General features: G+C 43.2%; 1 pseudogene; it reads left to right on the top strand.

The window, feature by feature from the left end:
- The first annotated feature begins 2,286 nt into the window (after positions 1-2,286).
- The window catches only part of LOC122432297, a 28,592-nt pseudogene continuing 12,122 nt past the window's right edge, over positions 2,287-18,756 (top strand).

Below are 18,756 nucleotides of genomic sequence, written 5' to 3'. Positions count from 1 at the left end.
TTAGGAGAGCTGCAAACTGTTGCATCTGAACAAAACACAGCTGCAGTGGAGAAGCAAGGCTTCTGATGCAGACCAGAACCGGAAGCAAACAGGAAGCCCACCGGAAGCTCCAGAAGGAGTAGATCCTTCTTCCCTCCCACCTGGCTTCCTCTAGGGCTCCTTACTGGCACCAAGAGGGAGCCAGCTGGGAAAAGAAAAATGTGTATGGAGTCCCAGCCCCACTATTATAACACCAAATACAGAAAGTAAGCTGAAACTTGAGAGACAATAGCTTTAACAACTGGCAGAGGACTCAACTTAATGAAGAGCAAAGAGCATAAATCAACCAACTGTTTATATTACTTATCCTGGAATTATGACTTTCCCCCTCAGTTCGTTGGGGTTTTTTGATATGTTACAGCTTCAGACGACCTTGAGACATATGTAAGGAAACTAGTGTTTTTAGATATACTTGAGATAATGCAAAGATTTCCAAAGTTTTTAGAAAGAATACACTCTTGGATTGTTTAGTTTTACAGCATCCCACGGGATCTCCATTAATCCCTTCTGGTATATATTTAGTTTTTGATTAAACAAATCACAAGTGGTAATTCATTTGTTTGGGGATTTCATACCTTTCTTCAAGCCAACTCAAGATAGCTCAACACAAGGAGAGGGTTTCTGGATCAAATCAGTGGATGATTTCATCAAACTGTAGCATCATAATTCACGAAAAGAAACCCATAGAGGAGACACTGAGTCAGAAAGTGAGATTAAGAGAAATATATCCTATTTTGAGAGCGAAGTCTATGCATTTTCACTTACATTTTGGCTTCATATTTTAATGGCTTGTATGAACATTGAAGAGCCTCTTGATGAAAGTGAAAGAGGAGAGTGAAAAAGTTGGCTTAAAACTCAACATTCAGAAAACTAAGATCATGGCATCCGGTCCCATCACTTCATGGCAAATAGATGGGGAAACAATGGAAACCGTGACAGACTTTATTTTCTTGGGCTCCAAAATCCCTGCAAATGGTGACTGCAGCCATGAAATTAAAAGATGCTTGCTCCTTGGAAGAAATCTATGACCAACCTAGACAGCATATTAAAAAGCAGAGACATAACTTTGTCAACAAAGATCTGTCTAGTCAAAGCTATGGTTTTTCCAGTAGTCGTGTATGGATGTGAGAGTTGGACTATAAAGAAAGCTGAGCACTGAAGAATTGATGTTTTTGAACCATGGTGTTGGAGAAGACTCTTGAGAGTCCCTTGGACTGCAAGGAGATCCAACCAGTCAATCCTAAAGGAAATCAGTCCTGAATATTCATTGGAAGGACTGACGCTGAAGCTGAAACTCCAATACTTTAGCCACCTGACATGAAGAACTGACTCATTTGAAAAGACCCTGATGCTGGGAAAGATTGAAGGCAGGAGGAGAAGGGGACGACAGAGGATGAGATGATTGGATGGCATCATTGACTGATGGACATGAGTTTGAGTAAGCTCCGGGAGTTGGTGATGGACAGGAAAGCCTGGCATGCTGCAGTCCATGGGGTTGCAGAGTCAGACACAGTTGAGTGACTGAACTGATGAACACAGTCTTTCTAGACCTGGTTTTCAGTTTTCATATACCAGATTTGTGTTCTGCAGTACTATGTACTTAAAAACTTTGCATGCATTTAGTAACTTAGCCTTAAAATGTATGAGGCAAAAATTAACCTAACTGCTGGAAGAAATAGATAAATCTACAGCCATAGTGTGAAATTTTAACATACCTTTCTCATTAAGGAGAAGAAAAATATAGATTTGAACTGGAAATTAGCAAATTTGACCTAACTGATATGCAAAGGATATTTCCTCTAACACTGCAAATTTAATTTTTTGAAGTGTACTTGAAATATTTATAAAAATTACCAGATGTTGGGTTTTAATAAAGATCTCAACCCATATCAAAGGACCGAAATTACATAAAGTTTCCTGTCTGGCAGAAGTGGAATTACATTAGAAATAAATGCTAAAAAAGAGCATTTGAAGATCCCTCCATGTATAAAAGTTAAGAATTATCCTTTAAATAACATTTTCCATCTTGTTTTCTGAGGCCAGTGTTATATTGATACCAAAACCTGTCAAGAACATTATAAGAAAGGAAAATTACAGGGAATACGACATAATGTTTTATAGAATTGTAAAAAAACAAAATCAACTATTAGCAAAACAAATCTAGTAATGTCTAGTGAATGCAGTATGACTATATTGGACTACTTCAAGAATGCAAGAGTGGTTTAACATTCAGGATGCCCCCGCAGAATGGAGACAGGCCCTCTGGCTGGAACTATATATTACACCCTGATTTACTGTGACCCAGGAAAAGCTGCCAAGGATGGATGTCTTCATCAGAGGATATGGGTTTGCTATAGTTGGATAGATCTGAGAGACAAGTTTTGTAGTGGAGGGGACTTTTATACTTCTGGTCATGCTTACACTGATGCAGGAAAAGCACCAGGAAAGCTAGAAACCAAATATAAGATCAGCAACTATGGGCTTGTGTATGTGTGTGTGCTCAGTCGTGTCTGACTCTTGGCCATCTCGTGTACTATAGCCCACCATGCTCCTTTGTGCGTGGGGTTTTCCCAGCAAGAATTCTGGACTAGGGCTTCCTGAGTGGCTCAGTGCTAAAGAATCCACCTGCCAATGCAAGAGACATGGATTCAATCCCTGATCTGGGAAGATCCCACATGTTGAGGAGCAACTGTGCTCTAGAATGCAGGAGCCACAACTATTGAGTCCATGTGCTGCAGCTACTGAAATCCAGGCACCCTAGAGCCCAGACTCTGCAACAAGGGGAGCTGCTACAATGAGAAGCCCACACACCACGACTAGAGAAAAAGCCCACATAGCAACGAAGACCCAGACAGCCTAAATAAATAAATAAAGTTATGTTTAAAATGTTTGTTAAGAATATTGGAGTGGGGTGCCATTTCCTTCACTAGGGGATCTTTCCAGCCCAGGGGTTGACTGACCCCTCATCTCCTGCATCTCCTGCATTGGCAGGCGCATTCTTTACCACTGAACCACCTGGAAAGCCTACCCATGGGCTTACTGACACTCTAAAATGAAAAATTTCTTGGGACAGAAACTTCTTTATAGAATAAGTTGGCTGAAGGGTTGAAACTGACTCTTGATACTATATTGTTATTGAACACAGGAAAGAAGAGTGAGAATTTGAAGGTCTCCTATCAATGGGATTGTTCTAGTTTTGGCAGTAATGTTGACACAGATTTTTCTGAACCATTTGTAACTTGGCTGTGTTAGTCTTTGAGGGCAGGCTTTCTGACCATTAGATAAATTTCAACACAGTTTTGTCCAAACTGTTGCAGAATACTTTTGCCCTGGATTACAGGCTTCCAGTTACATGAACCATGGCATTGAATTTGGAGATTCTATCCCCCAGAAGGTTAGAGGAAGATTGAAATGTCCCCGAACATCGCTTGGGTGACTGGTGGTTAACAATACCCATTTTGACTGACAAATACAAAGTGATAAATACACTTTATCATCACTGATCAATACAAAGTGACTTATATAAGTTTTTTTATCTGCTAAAATAAGTGTTCCAGGCTGACTGGAATGGGTCATACTCAGACACTTTGCCCAGGAGTCAAATTGACCCGATCTGTTTGAATTGATGGGAGGAACTTCAAGATAGGAAGTCACAAGTTTGGGGTGGGATTTGAATTAAGAAGCTTAATGTGGTTTTGAGTAATGTACCAGCTTTGTCCCTGGGAGTTAAGAGAAATGAACCCCACTGTGTCTTGGCCTTAAAATTCTTTTAGGAGCTTTGAAAAGTGTAAACTTTTTATTCTTCCAAAGAATTGTAATCTTGCCCATACCAAAGTGTAGAGATGGTAAGTCCATCCTAAGGGAGGTGCTTGAAGGCGTACCTGGAAGCTGTCACATTGGTGCCACGTTTTAGTTCTGAAGTCTTATTTTGGGTGTGTTCCTCAGCATCAGTGTAGTGTCAGTGGTCCTCCAGTTTGGATATCACATGCTGCCCATCTCACACTTCTTCGTGACCTTTTAATACATTGGTCTCTGTGCTGTAGTGGAATCTTTGGTTTTGCATCAGAGGCAAATAAGTAAATCCACCACATTTGCCACCAAAAATAGAAAGAATGGTTTAACGCCTGAAAAAAATGTATAAAATAGATAACTGATGAGAACCTACTGTATGGCACAGTGAACTCTGAATGGGAAGGAAATCCCAAAAAGAGGGGATATGTGTATACATACAGCTGATTCACTTTGTTCTTCAGTAGAAACTAACACAACATTATAAAGCAACTATATCCCAATAAAATTTTTTTCTAAACAAAGCAAATGTTAGTGACTTTGGATCACTGAGATGAATTATCAGGCAATTATTATCAGAATGATTTCATTATTCTGATTAACTGTAGAGAGAAAATTAACTGTGGAGAGAAAATGTTTTCTTCCTAAGCAGAGATTTCTTTTCTTTTTTTAAGACTTTGTGTGTGAACCATTTTTAAAGACTTTATTGAGTTTGTTGCAACATTGCTTCTGATTTATGTTTCCGTTCAGTTGGCTGTGGTGCCTCGAGGATCTTAGCTTCCTGACCAAAGATTAAACCCACAACCCCTGCGTTGGAAGGTGACGTCTTAACCACTGGATCGTCCTCTCTCCACTTCCAAATAATTGACCCTAAGTTTGTTCTTTCTCGTCTGATATGGCTGGGATTAGGGGATGGAGCTTGACTTGAATGAATAGAATTTACTTGATTTTCTTGATGATAATGTCAAGAACCTCCCCGCTCTTGCCTCCACCACCTTCTGCAATTCTTCTGTAACCTTTGGCCTAGGGATCTATTTTAGGCAGCACTTTCCACACTCTGTCGGAAATCTCTCTTCTTGTTGAACTAGATTTTGGAGATGTATGAACATCTGGTTTTTAGGCTATGAATTCCCTAAATGCTGATATCATGTTTAATTCTAGCTATTCAGTGAATGTTTAATTTATAAGTCTGTGATACATGAATAAAACCAGCTTTGATGGCTTCATTTTCATCTTTTTCTCAAGACAGATTTTGCTCTCTGTATTTTCCAAAAAAAAAAAAACCTGATTTTTTTCTTCTCCATTTCAATTCTTTTCATTTCTTTCCCCAAATCTCTAGTTATCAGTTGTTACCATTGAAAATTCCTTTTCTACTCTCTGTTCCTACTTGTTCATGTTCTAGCCACCCTGTCTAGGAAAAACTAGTGGTTTGGTGGTTAAAAAGCACAGGCTGTCTCAGTTCAAATTCTTTGTTGTTGTTGTTTTTTAAAATTAATTTAAATTAATTTATTTCTTTTTAATTGGAGGATTACTGATTCACAATATTGTGTTGGTTTCTGCCATACATGAACATGAATCGACCATCGGGATACATATGTCCCCTCCCTCTTGAAACTCCTTGCCACCTCCCACCCCATCCCACCCTGTAGATTGTCACAGAGCCCTGGATTTGAGCTCCCTGCATCATACAGCAAATTCCCACTGGCTATGTTTCATATGGTAATATATATTCTTTTTTTTAAGTTTATTTATTTTAATTGGAGGCTAATTACTTTACAGTGACTTCCCTGGTGGCTCAGACGGTAAAGCATCTGCCTACAATTCAGGAGACCTGGGTTCAGTCCCTGGGTTGGGAAGATCTCCTGGAGAAGGAAATGGCAACCCACTCTAGTATTCTTGCCTGGAAAATCCCATGGACGGAGGAGCCTGATAGCTATAGTCCATGGGGTCACAAAGAGTCGGACACGACTGAGAGACTTCACTTTCACTTTTTACTTTACAATATTGTAGTGGCTTTTGCTATATCTCTCGATTCATCCCACCCTCTCCTTCCCCAGCGGTGTCCACAGAATTCTGATCCCACCACTGGTTTGTAACTTCTGTGGGCCTCCGTGACTTCATCTATAAACTGTGGCTGCTGAGAGAAACTATGCTATAGAGTTGTTGGGGGAGGGGTCGGGAATGCAAAGCAGCTAGTGTGGAATCTCGTAACTGAAGAAGGGTTCAAGGACTGTTGACTGGTAGTGGTGTTGCCTGAATGGGTATAGGCAGTAACGCTATTTAGGTAGACAGTCCTTCCTTCATGGCCTTTGTCCAACTCTGGACTTGATCCTATGAGGAGAGAATGGATCACTGGCAAGTGAGAGAAAACCTGGAAGAATGGGTTAGGGGCCCCAGGGAAGCAGTGACTGAGAAGGGCGACGGCTGCCACTTGCCCAGCGCCTTCCAGTTCTGGGAGCACTTCCTGCGCCCAGACCCTTGATGCCCCAGCATCTCCACCATCTGCACAGACTCATGAGATTCGGTGCCTCTGCTTATCAGCTGTATTAGTTCCTCCCTTAAAAGGAAGAAGCCGCAACCTAGAGACACAAATCATTTGCCAGGGGCGCACAACCAGTGAGTGATAAAGCTGAGCTGAGGTTCCAGGTCTTCAGAGGACCAGCCTAGGACCTTTGGGAGACCCAGGCTGCTGGGCCTGTTATTCGTGTTCTCCTGATCCACTACATTTCCACATAATCTACCCTGCTTCCAGGAGCCTTGCCTTCTAATCTGCCCCAGTTACATCTTCTCATCCCCACCAGCCCTCGAGTCAGTCCTGGATGCCACAGATGCAAAATATGAGTGTCTCCACCCCTCCTCACATACCTAGGAGGCTTGAGGGTAAGCCACTAGTCCAGACTGGGTCCTGCAGCCTGGCCACAACTTCTTGGCTCAAGTGTCTCCCAGAAGGACCTTATATAAGACCTGGCAGCTTCCAGAAGCATCCAGAGTACTCACCTGTCTGAAGGCCTCTCTCCCTGCGCCCATCTCTAGCTAAGCATTCCCTCCTTGCATCTGATCTGTTGCTGTCTAGTCTCTAGGCCGTGGGGAGGCCAGCCTCACTCAGAATCCCAGTTCAGTTGTCAGGGACCTTGGCACCCAGCCCGGCCCCATCTCTGGGTTTGAACTGACCCATAGTGCCATTTCCTGCCACAAACAGATGTCAGGGAACAGTGCTTTATCCTCTTGGCTCCTGAGCATGTGAAGGCTGCCTCATCCCCCAGTCCCAAGGCTTGCCCACCTGAATATAGATGCTTTCTTTACCCCTGATTCAGAAACCAGGACCCCCCCACCAATTCCTCTGTTCTTACTTCCTACCACCCATTTTGTCAAAGCACTCATGATATTTTGCATCAAGTAGCCTCAATTTCAACACAACCATAGGATTGCTAATACCGCTTCATGGAGTAGAATTAGACTGTGACGTTGAACAAATCATTTTACTGCTTCAAGACTTTACTTTCTTTTAGTTTTCTAATGGGCATTAAATTAGATGGCCTTTCTAATATAACCTTTCTAATATAAAATTCTGTGTATTTGGAGCTGAAACATCTTTTCTGTTACATGAGGACTCTAAGAGAGAAAACATGGTTATTGGTCTGATGACTTTAAGTAAATCCGTCTGCCTTCCAGGAGATTCTGTAATTTTCTCTGCCATAGACAAAGAGCTCTAGCTTTATTTCTAACTCATATCCTGCATGCTATTGCTTAAAAATGACCTTTTCTCTTTATATAACCAACATCATATTGGTCATTATTTTAACTTTCAAATCTACCTTTGACACTTGTGTAAAATATTCTCAACTTTCTGCATTGTTACTTGCATAAAAGCAGTAGTATCAGTTCATAAAGTTGGAAGGCTTAAATGAGGTGTATTTAAACCTTCTACTAAAGTACTTGACATAATTAGTAGTATATAGTACTACTTCCATTGCTACTCAAACAGTGTTTAAGGCAGATAATGAAGGGGAAAACAGCTACCAATCTATTCCCTGGAGAGATGTAATGAGACAGCTTGGACTTCTTGGGATAAACTGAGACAGATATGAATTTATAAACATAGCAGAGATGAACCTACAGAACTTGGTGACTGATGTAAGGGACAAAGGAAAACAAAAGCCCCAAAGCACAAATTTAGGAGAATGTGAGTGTGCTAACATGGCCCGAAATTAGGAAGTGTCAGAGGGAGTTAGTATGGTAGATAGAGGAGAAGGCAAATTTTGGCTGTTTTGAATTTAAAGTGATGATAATACATCAAAGAGTGTGTAATACAAGCTTTGGTTAAAAGGTTGACTCTGGAAAGGTAGATTTGGAGATTATCGCAATAAGTGCATTTATTTGAAAAGTAAAAATGAACAAGAGTTCAGTATAAAGACAGCAGACCAGAGGACTAGGATTGACACCTGGGGATCCCCACAGTTGACATGATATGGGAAAGGAGTCACTGAAAGATTTAAGGAGGGCTTCCCTGATGGCTCAGCAGTTAGGAATCTGCCTGCCACGCAGGAGACTAGCATTCAGTCCTGTGTCAGAAAGATCCCCTGGATGAGGAAATGGCAACCCACTCCAGTATTCCTGCTGGCAAATCCCATGGACAGAGGAGCCTGGCTGGTTACAGTCCTTGGGGTCACAAAAAAGTTGGACACTACTTAACAACTAAACAACAACAGAAACATTAACTAAACCAACGCTACAAAATGAACAAGAGACCAAAAAGACTCCTGCAGAGACATCATGACTTGAGGACAAAGGCACCAAAATAAACAGGAGCTGAAAGGGAGAAAAGGGCAGAGCTGTCACTGATCCCTAAAACAAACAAAAAAGAAAGATGAAAGGAAGGAGCAGAGACTCGAATGTAGGTCACGGAAGTCATGAATCAGGGAAGGGATTTTCCGAAAGGAAAGCAGGGTCCACTGTGCCCAGGGTTCCTGTGGGGAGAAAAGATTGAGGAGATTAGGAAAAGAATTCTGCAGTTGGTGCAGTGACAGCAAGGAACCCAGACTGGGAGGAACCAGGTGGGAATAGCACCTGCCCATTGATCTTAGACATAAATATACAGAGAGAACTAGGTTGTGGCTAGGGGTAGCAGGGCAAACAGAGGAGGTTATCATTTGTTCTTGGAGAGGCCAGTGCCACCAGTAATCCTCAGAGTGAGCTTCCATTCATCTCCAGCCCTTGCCACCGCTCATCTCTTCATGGACGTGCTGCCTTGTCCCATTGCCACCACCACCACCCTAGTCTGACCTCTATTAACTCTCATCTTCTTCTTTAGATCTGGCTATGGCTACCATGCTCATCAACCTCATCCACTGGAGCCCAACCTCACCATTTCTGATGATGCCCTGGATCCTGTGACCATTAACAAACACATCTAAAGATCACTTCTCATTCAAAGGCATCATCAGGAATGAATGTTATTTTAGCTGATTTGTTTTCTTCTGCTTTGACACAAGTATCTAAGAAATGATAACAATTGTTATTCAGATCACTCCTCTCAAGCACACTCAGAGTGCCCTTACCTTTTACACCGTAATCGCATCAAGAGCTGTATCCAACTGTTTTTTGGAGCATGCATTGGGGAATAACCTCCCTGCCTAGCCCATTTCGTCAGTGATTCTTAGAATCCTATTTCCTCCACAAAGTCTCTGCGGTTGGATTTCTCTAATTCCTGTCATGTTAAGCATAAGACTTCCACAATGATTTCCCATTTTTCCTCTTCCCAAACATGCTACCTATATCCCATTTAAGTAACAAAAGTGTGTGCCAATGAATAATGAAGATACAGAGTAACTGAATCATATAAGTAATGTTTTATTTCCCTTCTGTTGTTGGTTTTACCCAATAAGCTAGCCTGCTGCTGCTGCTGCCTGAGTTAGCAGCATTTTGCACTACCCTACATCATACAGGTCAGAAGCCATGTCTAATCCAGCATGTGTAACTAAAGGCCATCCTCTATACTCCAGGATCCTTATAAAATGAGAAATGGTACTTTACTGGTGTTTTTTGTTGATGAGTTGATAATCACTGTGACCCTATTCCTATTCTCTGTGAGTTCATCTTTCATGGTGACAACCAGAGAGCCTCATTTTTCTTCAAGTTCTTTCGAACCCACAGTGTGTATATGTGCTCAGTTGCTCAGTTGTATCCAACTCTTTGAGACCTCATGGACTTTAGCCTGCCAGTTCGTGGAATTTTCCCGGCAAGAATACTGGAGTGGGTTGCCTTTTACTACTCCAGGGGACCTTCCTGACCCAGGGATTGAACCTGCATCTCCTACATTGGCAGGCAGATTCTTTACCACTGAGCCACTTGGGAAGCCCCCAGAAGCCACTATAGGCATCGTTAACGTTCTTGGTCGTCAGCAGCTCTGAGTCCCAGTCCTCCTCTCAGAGAGTTTGTCTCTTAATACTTTGTATCATAGTGTTTTTCTGCTTTCCTTGCATTCTGTTCTACCTTTGGGCAAGGACAATTATTTTCTGATTGGAAGAGTTCTCCACAGTCTAGCTTCTAGTTATATATGTTTCAAACTTTTTTTTTCCTCCACCACACATATGTTTTCATTCTAATTCTAGATGCCATAGGGCACAGTCATATCACAGTATGACCTCTGGCCCTGGACTTAGGAGTATTCCTGGAAGTCATATCTGCTTTGGGAAGCCCAGTAGTAACTATATGTTGAAGTTACTGAAAGCCACATCTATAAATCCCATTCCACCAAAACTAAGTGTATTCATAATTCACTTTTCCCTTAACAGAATCTCCAAAATGCTCATAATCATTCCAATGACACCTGACAAGTAGAAATATGATGGAGAGGAGGTCGAAGTGGAAAAGTACAGTACATTTAACCAATTGCAGTTAAGCTATCTTCTCTCTGAAAATTTACAAAACCCTGTGAACACAGTTCTGGGACCCTTAAGGGCCTTGGGAGACGGTGTCAGTGCCAGTGAGGGGCTCTGAAATTAAAACTGTTAAATCATGGCAAATCCACCTTTCTGCTCTTTCAGTTTTGCTTCCTCATCGGCAAAACAAGAACAGTAATAGCTTTGCCTATTTGAAAGTCTGTCATGATATATATAATAAAATCATCTGTGTTTTTTAAAAGTGCTTTTTATTACTATTTAATGCATCATTAGAGATTGTTCTCACATGTATTTTCTAAAATTGGCTATAACATCTCCCATCCAACATTCCCTTCTTATAAAAATTGCTGACACTCCTCTCATGGAGAGATGAATACTCTGTTCCCTCTCTTTTATTTTGCACTTATGCTCACAACAGAAGTGATATTATGTCATAAAAGGTCGTATGCCTTGCACCTGGCTCTGTGGGGACATTTACTCTTGCAACACAATAGCTGTGAGGAAGCCCAAGCTATAGCGAAGTCCACACGAAGAAGAGACACCACCTCCCACCCTCCAGCCGCATGAGGGGTCCTCATGAAAGCGGACCCCCCAGCCGCAGTGAAGCTGATATTGAGTAGAACAAAGACAAGCTATAGATTCATGAGCAAAATAAATGGTGGTGGTTGTTTTAAGCCTTTAGGTTTCAGAGTGGTCTGACGTGAGGGAACTATCCATCTTGCCAATGAAATCCAGTGAAACCCATCTCCACTCACTCCAGACTGAACTTCTCTCCGTTCTATGGCTGCATTTCGCAGTGCTCTGCCCCATGCGTCTCTCACACCATTACTTTCACGGGAATGTCTTCTTCCCTTTGAAATCTTACCTCTCCTTGATGGGTTCACTCAGCTGCTTTATGTTCTGTGAAGCTCCCCTCATTGCCCTAGTTGGTTGTGACATCTTTCTCCTCTCAAAGCTTGGAGAACTTTATTTCTACCACTTACATTTATTGCCACAATTAATATTCAGCACATTTCAGTCCTGCCCAGGCCAAGTACTGACCGCTCAGAAGAGGGCTTCTTGTGTTATTTCTCCTGTGATCGGGTGACCCTCCACCTTGCCGCAAAGTTGATTGCGCATAGTCTTAGCTCCTGTATACACCTTCAGGGCAGAGTGCCTCATATATTTTTGTCAGTGTTTCCATCCCCCATGCAAAACACAGGGTCTTGCCTATAATATACTATACATATATATGTTACTTTATGAATGTTTTGTTGAGACTTAAAAAATAGATCCCTGACTCATAAAAGAGGAAGTCCAGAGAGTATACCTTGGGGGAAAAGAGCTTAAAACTTTAAAATTTTAAATAACTTGAAAAATAAGATAAATTCTCTCAAATCAGGATCATGAAGCCATAGGATTTTTGATCTGAGAGCTTAGTGATCATCTAATGGGATCTCATACTCTGGTGTGTAAAAGAATGGCTTGGGGAGAACTAGTGGGTGTTGGTGGGGAAAGAATGCAGATTCTGCATTCCACTCCCAGACGTTCTGAATAAGTAGGTCTGGGTGTGGCTGATGAAATCTCCTCCTTGGTGAGCTCTGCAGGTCTCTCTGATGCTGGTGGTCCTTGAACCACACTGGCAGAAACCCTGGTTTAGTCAGCCCCCCTCTGTTGGTGTCGGGTTTATTTCTGTGCCCTTTGAGCTGCTCAAAGGCTGTTGGTTGCTACAGACTAGAAGAGGTAGCGTGGCTAGGGGAGAGACGTTGGGAAAGCCATCACTTCAGGGCTGTGTTTGAAGGAGAAATCACTGCCTTTGATCTTTGGGTGGTGGCAAAACCCTTCATGGAGATTAGCAGAGAAGCAAGTAGCCTGGTTGGGGAATCTTCTGTCTGGAGGTGTCCTCCGGTGGGGTCACCCATTTCCTCATAGTTAAATAAATTGTTAATGATGCGAATCACTTGGTGCAGTTCAGTCTCCACTTTTGGCTACCTGATTGCTACCAGTCCAATGTCTAATTTCATTTACAGAGATAACATTAGAAGCCTGGATTCCAATATCAGATTATCTACTTCTCTGCCTTTTTTCTCAGAATAAAATCTATGCAGTTCTGAATCCTTCAACTATTTGGAGATAAACCCACAGAATATTTTCAGCTTTTTCTTCCAGTTTCACTCTCCCCATCTTCTAGAATCCTTCACACAGTAAACAAGTCTGCCCTGGAATCTGAGTCTCCAGAGGAGGCCTCTGAGCCACCACTTATGCCTGTGCTCTCACCCTGGGGGCTCTAAGAGATAGCGCTCAGCCTTTCATGTATCTATATTGCCCTAGGATAAAAATGCCAAATGACCTTTCACTCAAACAGCTTTTTTGTCCCCAGCATCTTCCTCATCTTAGATGGCAGAGAGGAAAGGAGGCAAGGAAGCAGTAGGCAGCTACTAGTGACTCACGGGGAGTTAGCCTCCACTGAGAATTACTCAGGAGCTGCAGAAAAGCCACCTTCTGTAAAATGCTAGGCCTTTCTGAGAACACTCATCATCTTCCCCAATCTTTGTGCATTTTAAATTTTTCATAAATATCTGCCTAGAACATAGTCTAGAGACGGGCATCCATTAAGTGACGGAGACTCTGTTGAGCCTCCATACTGGGCTAGTGAGCTACGCTCCACAAACGTAACCACAAAGATGGGCAAGTCTCTCTCATTGCCACAGATTTTCCTTAGAGCAAAATTCCAGACTTCCTATTATTAGTCTTTAATGATTACGTGTTGTTGATTTTGCTATAACATGGACATTCAGCATTTGTATCAACATACAAAGCACTCTCTCCCACGTGTGCTCATTTCATTTACCACAACCCTGCGAGACAGGTATTGGTTTAAATTAAGAAGCCCAGGCTCAGAGAGGCCCAGTGACTCCTCTAAGATCACAGAGCTAATAAGTGATGGTTGGGAACTTGACCTGGGACCTCAGCGCCAGTTCCAGGGACAGCTGCCCATGTCGTGTGGCGCTTGCTCCATGTATGAACCAACCAGGGCCCACACAGCTTGTTCATGACAGAAACTGGACCTGGGCCTGGAAGCAGTCACAAGGGTGCACCTCCCAGACCTCCAGTGACCGGGGGCATCGCTGGTCCAGGGTACCAGCTACTGCTCTGAAATTCTCTGCCTTGGCTGAGGCCAACCACTCCACAGGCAGCTCCCCGCCAATGACTGAGGGTGGCGGTGGCCCTAGGAACAGGCCCTTCCTTGGAGACGTGGAGCTCCTCTGGCTGGCTGATGACTCTGTCTCAGGCTCCCTTTGACCTTGCCCAACGTTTCTTCATTGGAAGAATTCATCCCATCTTCCTTCTTCTCTTTTACTCAAGACTGATGGCAGGCCCACTTTCTCCAGCTCCTTGATCAGTCCCTGGCGGCCACTTCTCCAAGGACTGGGCTTATCACAGCCTGCCTCATTCCTTTGCGCTGGTGGCCCCTCGAGCCACATCTTCAGGTTTAGGAAGCTGGCAGGAGGGTGGTGGTGGTGGGGATGGTGCGGAACTAGTGTTCAGATTCTAGTGAAACAGCAGATGAACCAAAAAGACAAAAAAAAAAAACAAAAACAAAACAAGCCTGGGTAATTTTCAACATGCTTGCCCACACTGGGCTGAATCTGTCCTGAGACATGGAATGTTCAGGGGAAAACTTAAGCAGGGAAATGGCCACTGCCTCCGGCATGTCTGCATGGGCAGCCTTCGGTCAGGAGAAGTGCTTTTCCTAAGCAGCAGTCCTCCCCATGAAGCCTGTCTCACTGTTCGAGCTTCAGCACCTCTCCTGGGTTTCAGAAGCTGCGATCCCGGAGAGTTGTTTCTATTGACCTTTGAACTGCATGTGATAGGGAAGAGGCAACCAGATATGAGGCGTACTTATTAAAGAAATAGCTGTGTTGATACCTCCTGAGAGGAAGATGTCAGAGAAGGCATTAGTCTTTGCCTGTATCCGTCATTTGAAGAAAGACCGATTTCGAAACCATAATCCCACATGCTTTCATCGCCTGAGTCACAGAACAAGCTTACGGTTCCCGAGTTCACCTGCTGAACACACACTTTGCCCTGCCATGGCCACGTGCTGGGGTTCAGAGGAGAAATACCACCTAATGGAGTCACCACTGAGTGTCAGGGACACATGCCAAGGGAGATGGTCCACAGAGACTCTGGGGTTGAGATAGCTTGATTTACTGAAAACCAACTTTTTTTTACCTTGCCAGGAAACATATTTACCATAAACTCAATGTTGCCATTTTTTTTTTGCATTTTTTAAAATTTATTTTTAATTGGAGGATAATTGCTTTATAATGTTGTGTTGGGTTGACTTCTGCTATACAACAATGTGAATCAGCAATAAGTATACATATGTCCCCTCCCTCTTGAACCGTCGTCCTCCCCAGCTCATCCACCCTCTAGATTGTCACAGAGTACCCCGTTGACCTCCCTGTGTTACACAACAACTTCCCATTAGCTATCTATTTTACATATGATAATGTGTATGTTTCAATGCAACTCTCTCAATTCACTGTGTCCATGTCTGTGTCTCCATTCCTGACCCGCAAATAGGTTCATCAGTACCATTTTTCTATATTCCATATACACACATTAATACATGATATTTGTTTTTTTTTTTCTGATTTACTTCACACGCTGCCATTTTAAAAGCACACAGCAATTATCCTCCAGTGGGTTACTAATTAATCTAGGTGTGGCTGGGGACAGCTGGATTCCAGTATGTGGAATGATAGTACCAGTGTTATCAGACCGCCACTGCTGGCCCTTTGTTGTTTAGTTGCTCAGTCATGTCCAACTCTTTTGTGACCCTGTGGACCGTGGCCCACCAGGCTCCTCGGTCCCTGGGATTTTCCAGGCAATAATACTGGAGTGGGTTGCCATTTCCTTCTCTAGGGGATCTTCCCAAGGATTGAATCTGTGCCTCCAGCAAGTCTCCTGCATTGCAGGCGAATTCCTTACTTTAGGCAGCATGAACTGATGGCTTTATTCAGGGGCCATGATCCTAAGAGGTTCCACTTTTTTTTTTTTTTTTGCTATTTTACAGCATCCTGGAGCTCCAGATGGTCCCAATGTCCTGAAATGATCAGTAGGCAGAAGGATGGGGTTTGCATGTCAATGAGCAAAGGTGTACAACACCCTCTAGATCTGAGCTGTCCGACAGCCACACGTGACTACTGAGTGCTTGAAACATGATTAGTCTGAACTGAGATGAGCCGAATCTGTAAAATACACAATGGATTTTGAACACCTTAGTAAAATATCTCATTAATAATTCTGATATTGATTACGTGTTGAAATGATAAGGCATGCTCAGCCACTCGGTCATGTCCAACTTTTTACAACCCCACGGACTGTAGCCTGCCAGGCTACAGTCTGTCCATGGGATCTTCCAAGCAAGCATACTGGAGTGGGTTGCCATTTCCTTGGGGACATATTGGATTAAATAACGTATATTATTAAAATCAATTTCTTCTATTTCTTTTCACATCTTTAAAGTGGCTACTAGAAAATGTACGCTTATGTAAGAAACTCAGATTACGTTGCACAGCGCTGCTCTAGGTGTCATGTTCAGTGAAGGCAGTGATTCTGTCTATTTTTGCTCATCTAATTACCACTGTAACCACAGAGTTCAGCACACTCTGTAGCATTGAAAAGGACTCAGATATTCAAGGAACAAATGAAAATATAAATTCACAAATAGACACTAGTTACTCATTTCTCTGAAGCCAAGAAGGATTTCCTCCCGCTCCTTACCTTAACCTAACACCTAAGGAAATCGGATATTTGCAAACTTTATTTTTCAGCTTTGAATCTCCTGCCCTGAACTCCCCTGAGTGTACATCTGACTGCCATAAAAGGGTAATAGACCTCTTAAACTTAACATCTCCAAAGTGGAATTCTTCTTCTTCTTCTTTATAACTTCTGGCTGCGCCGCTTAGCACAGGAGGATCTTTGTTCCCAGACCAGGGATTGAACCCTTGCCCCTGCGTTGGAAGTGTGGAGCCCTAACCACTGGACCGCCAGGGAAGTCCCCAAAGGATAATTCTTTCTTCCTTTATTTTTTCTGTCAAACTCATGTCTGCCAAAGTCCTTCCAGTCTCAATAAATGGAACCACAATCCCCCAGTTTTTTAGGGTGAAAAACCTCATCAATTTAAGTACTCTTATTTCCCCCATTAATAATAGCCCAACCCTGTCCAACCAAGAAACAAGTTTTTATTGGTTCTACTGCAAAACATATTCCAGAAGCATCCACTTTCTCCACCACTGCTACCACCCTGGTGCAAGCCACCTTGGTCTCTCACTGGTTCTACTGTTCCTACTTGGACCACGTGTTGCTGCCCCTGCTCCCAGAAACTCTATGAACCATTGGTATCCTCCTGACAAAGACGAGGGAATGCTTGCCCAACAAACTTGAATGTAAGAACATTTTAAAGGGCTTCCTAGGTGGCTCACTAGTAAAGAATCTGCCTGCCAATGCAGGAGACACAGGAGACAAGAATTCGATCCCTGGATAAGGAATATCCCCGGAAGGAGAAAATGGCAACCCATTCCAGTATTCTTTCAGGGGGGAGGGGGCCGGTGGTGGGGAGAAACACCATGGACAGAGGAGCCTGAAGGGCTACGGGCCGTGGGGTCGTGAAGGGCTGGACAAGACTGAGCACACGCACGAGAACAATTGAATATGTATTTAACAAACGTGCTTCAATCTAGCAGACAAATGGGTGGATGGAAACAGGAGGGGCAGTCATCTAAATATGTACTTGCCTTCAGTTAGGCTAGTCCAGACAGAAACTGGCTCTATTTTATAAATAGATGTGGGATCCAGAGACAGGCAGGCCAAGGCTTTGCCCCCGTTTCCCATTTTTCCCCAGCCTTCTCCCAGTGGTGGTACAATAGCCCTACAGCATCACTCTCCATCCCCGTGGTATTGGGCTCACTTCACCATCCATACTTCCCCGCTCAGAAGCAAGCAAAGCAGAACCCTCCCTTCCCACTTAGAACATCCAAGACATACAAATAACCTTCCATTGCTGGATCACAGATAAAATGAAGGGGAAATCAAACACTTGTGGAACTTAAGTGAAAGTGTTAGTCGCTCAGTCAGAGTCATGTCTGAATCTTTGCGACCGCATGGACTGTAGCCCACCAGGCTCCTCTGTCCATGGGATTCTCCAGGCACGAATACTGAATGGATACATTCCCTTCTCCAGGGGATCTTTCTGACCCAGGGATCGAACTCAGATCTCCTGCACGGCAGGCTGATTCTTTATACCTTCTGAGCCGCCAGGGAAGCCCTATGGAACTAAATCATAGGTTATTCATTGAGTTTGCACTGCTGCAGAATTGCAGAGAAAATTAGCTTAAGGGAAGAGGGACATGCCTAGCAGGAATCTTTAACAGGAATTTGGCTGTTCTCTTCCACAACAGGAGAACAGGAGCCTTCTGTGTTCATCTCTGCAATTAGACTAAGGCTCTCCATCTCCATGGCTTCCCTCCCCCAGACCCCAAATTTCACCTTCTCCTGTGGTGTGCGTGCTGTGTGCTAAGTCGATTCAGTTGCGTCCGACTCTGTGCATCTGGCTCTCTGCTCTAACTCGCTTTCACTTCCTCTCGGGGCCTTCCTTCCCAGCCTTTGTAGAGACCACCTTGCTCCTTCTGTCATTCTCAATCCCCAATTTTTAGTTTTCTATTGTTTTAATTTTAATGGTCCATATTGCCACCTTACATTGCTATAACTGTTTCTTTCTTGTCGGCCCCTCCCTGTTAGGAATACAAGCTCTCAGACAGTAAACAAGACTTCTCTATTCACTGCTATTTCCCTGAAATCTACCTGGAGCAGCCAGTGCCCGACACAGAAAGCATTCAATAAATACCTGTCGAATAAATCAGTAAGTAGTTTAAATACCTTTTCCTAAAACCGAAGGCCTTTTATATGCATGCTCCAATGTACCTTTAGAGTAACTAAGTCCTAGAACGTTAAAGGTAGAGTGGACCACATTAGACTT

Source organism: Cervus canadensis, chromosome 31 (genome assembly GCF_019320065.1).
Source record: "Cervus canadensis isolate Bull #8, Minnesota chromosome 31, ASM1932006v1, whole genome shotgun sequence".
Classification (NCBI taxonomy): domain Eukaryota; kingdom Metazoa; phylum Chordata; class Mammalia; order Artiodactyla; family Cervidae; genus Cervus; species Cervus canadensis.
This window is presented reverse-complemented; position numbering and strand designations above follow the sequence as displayed.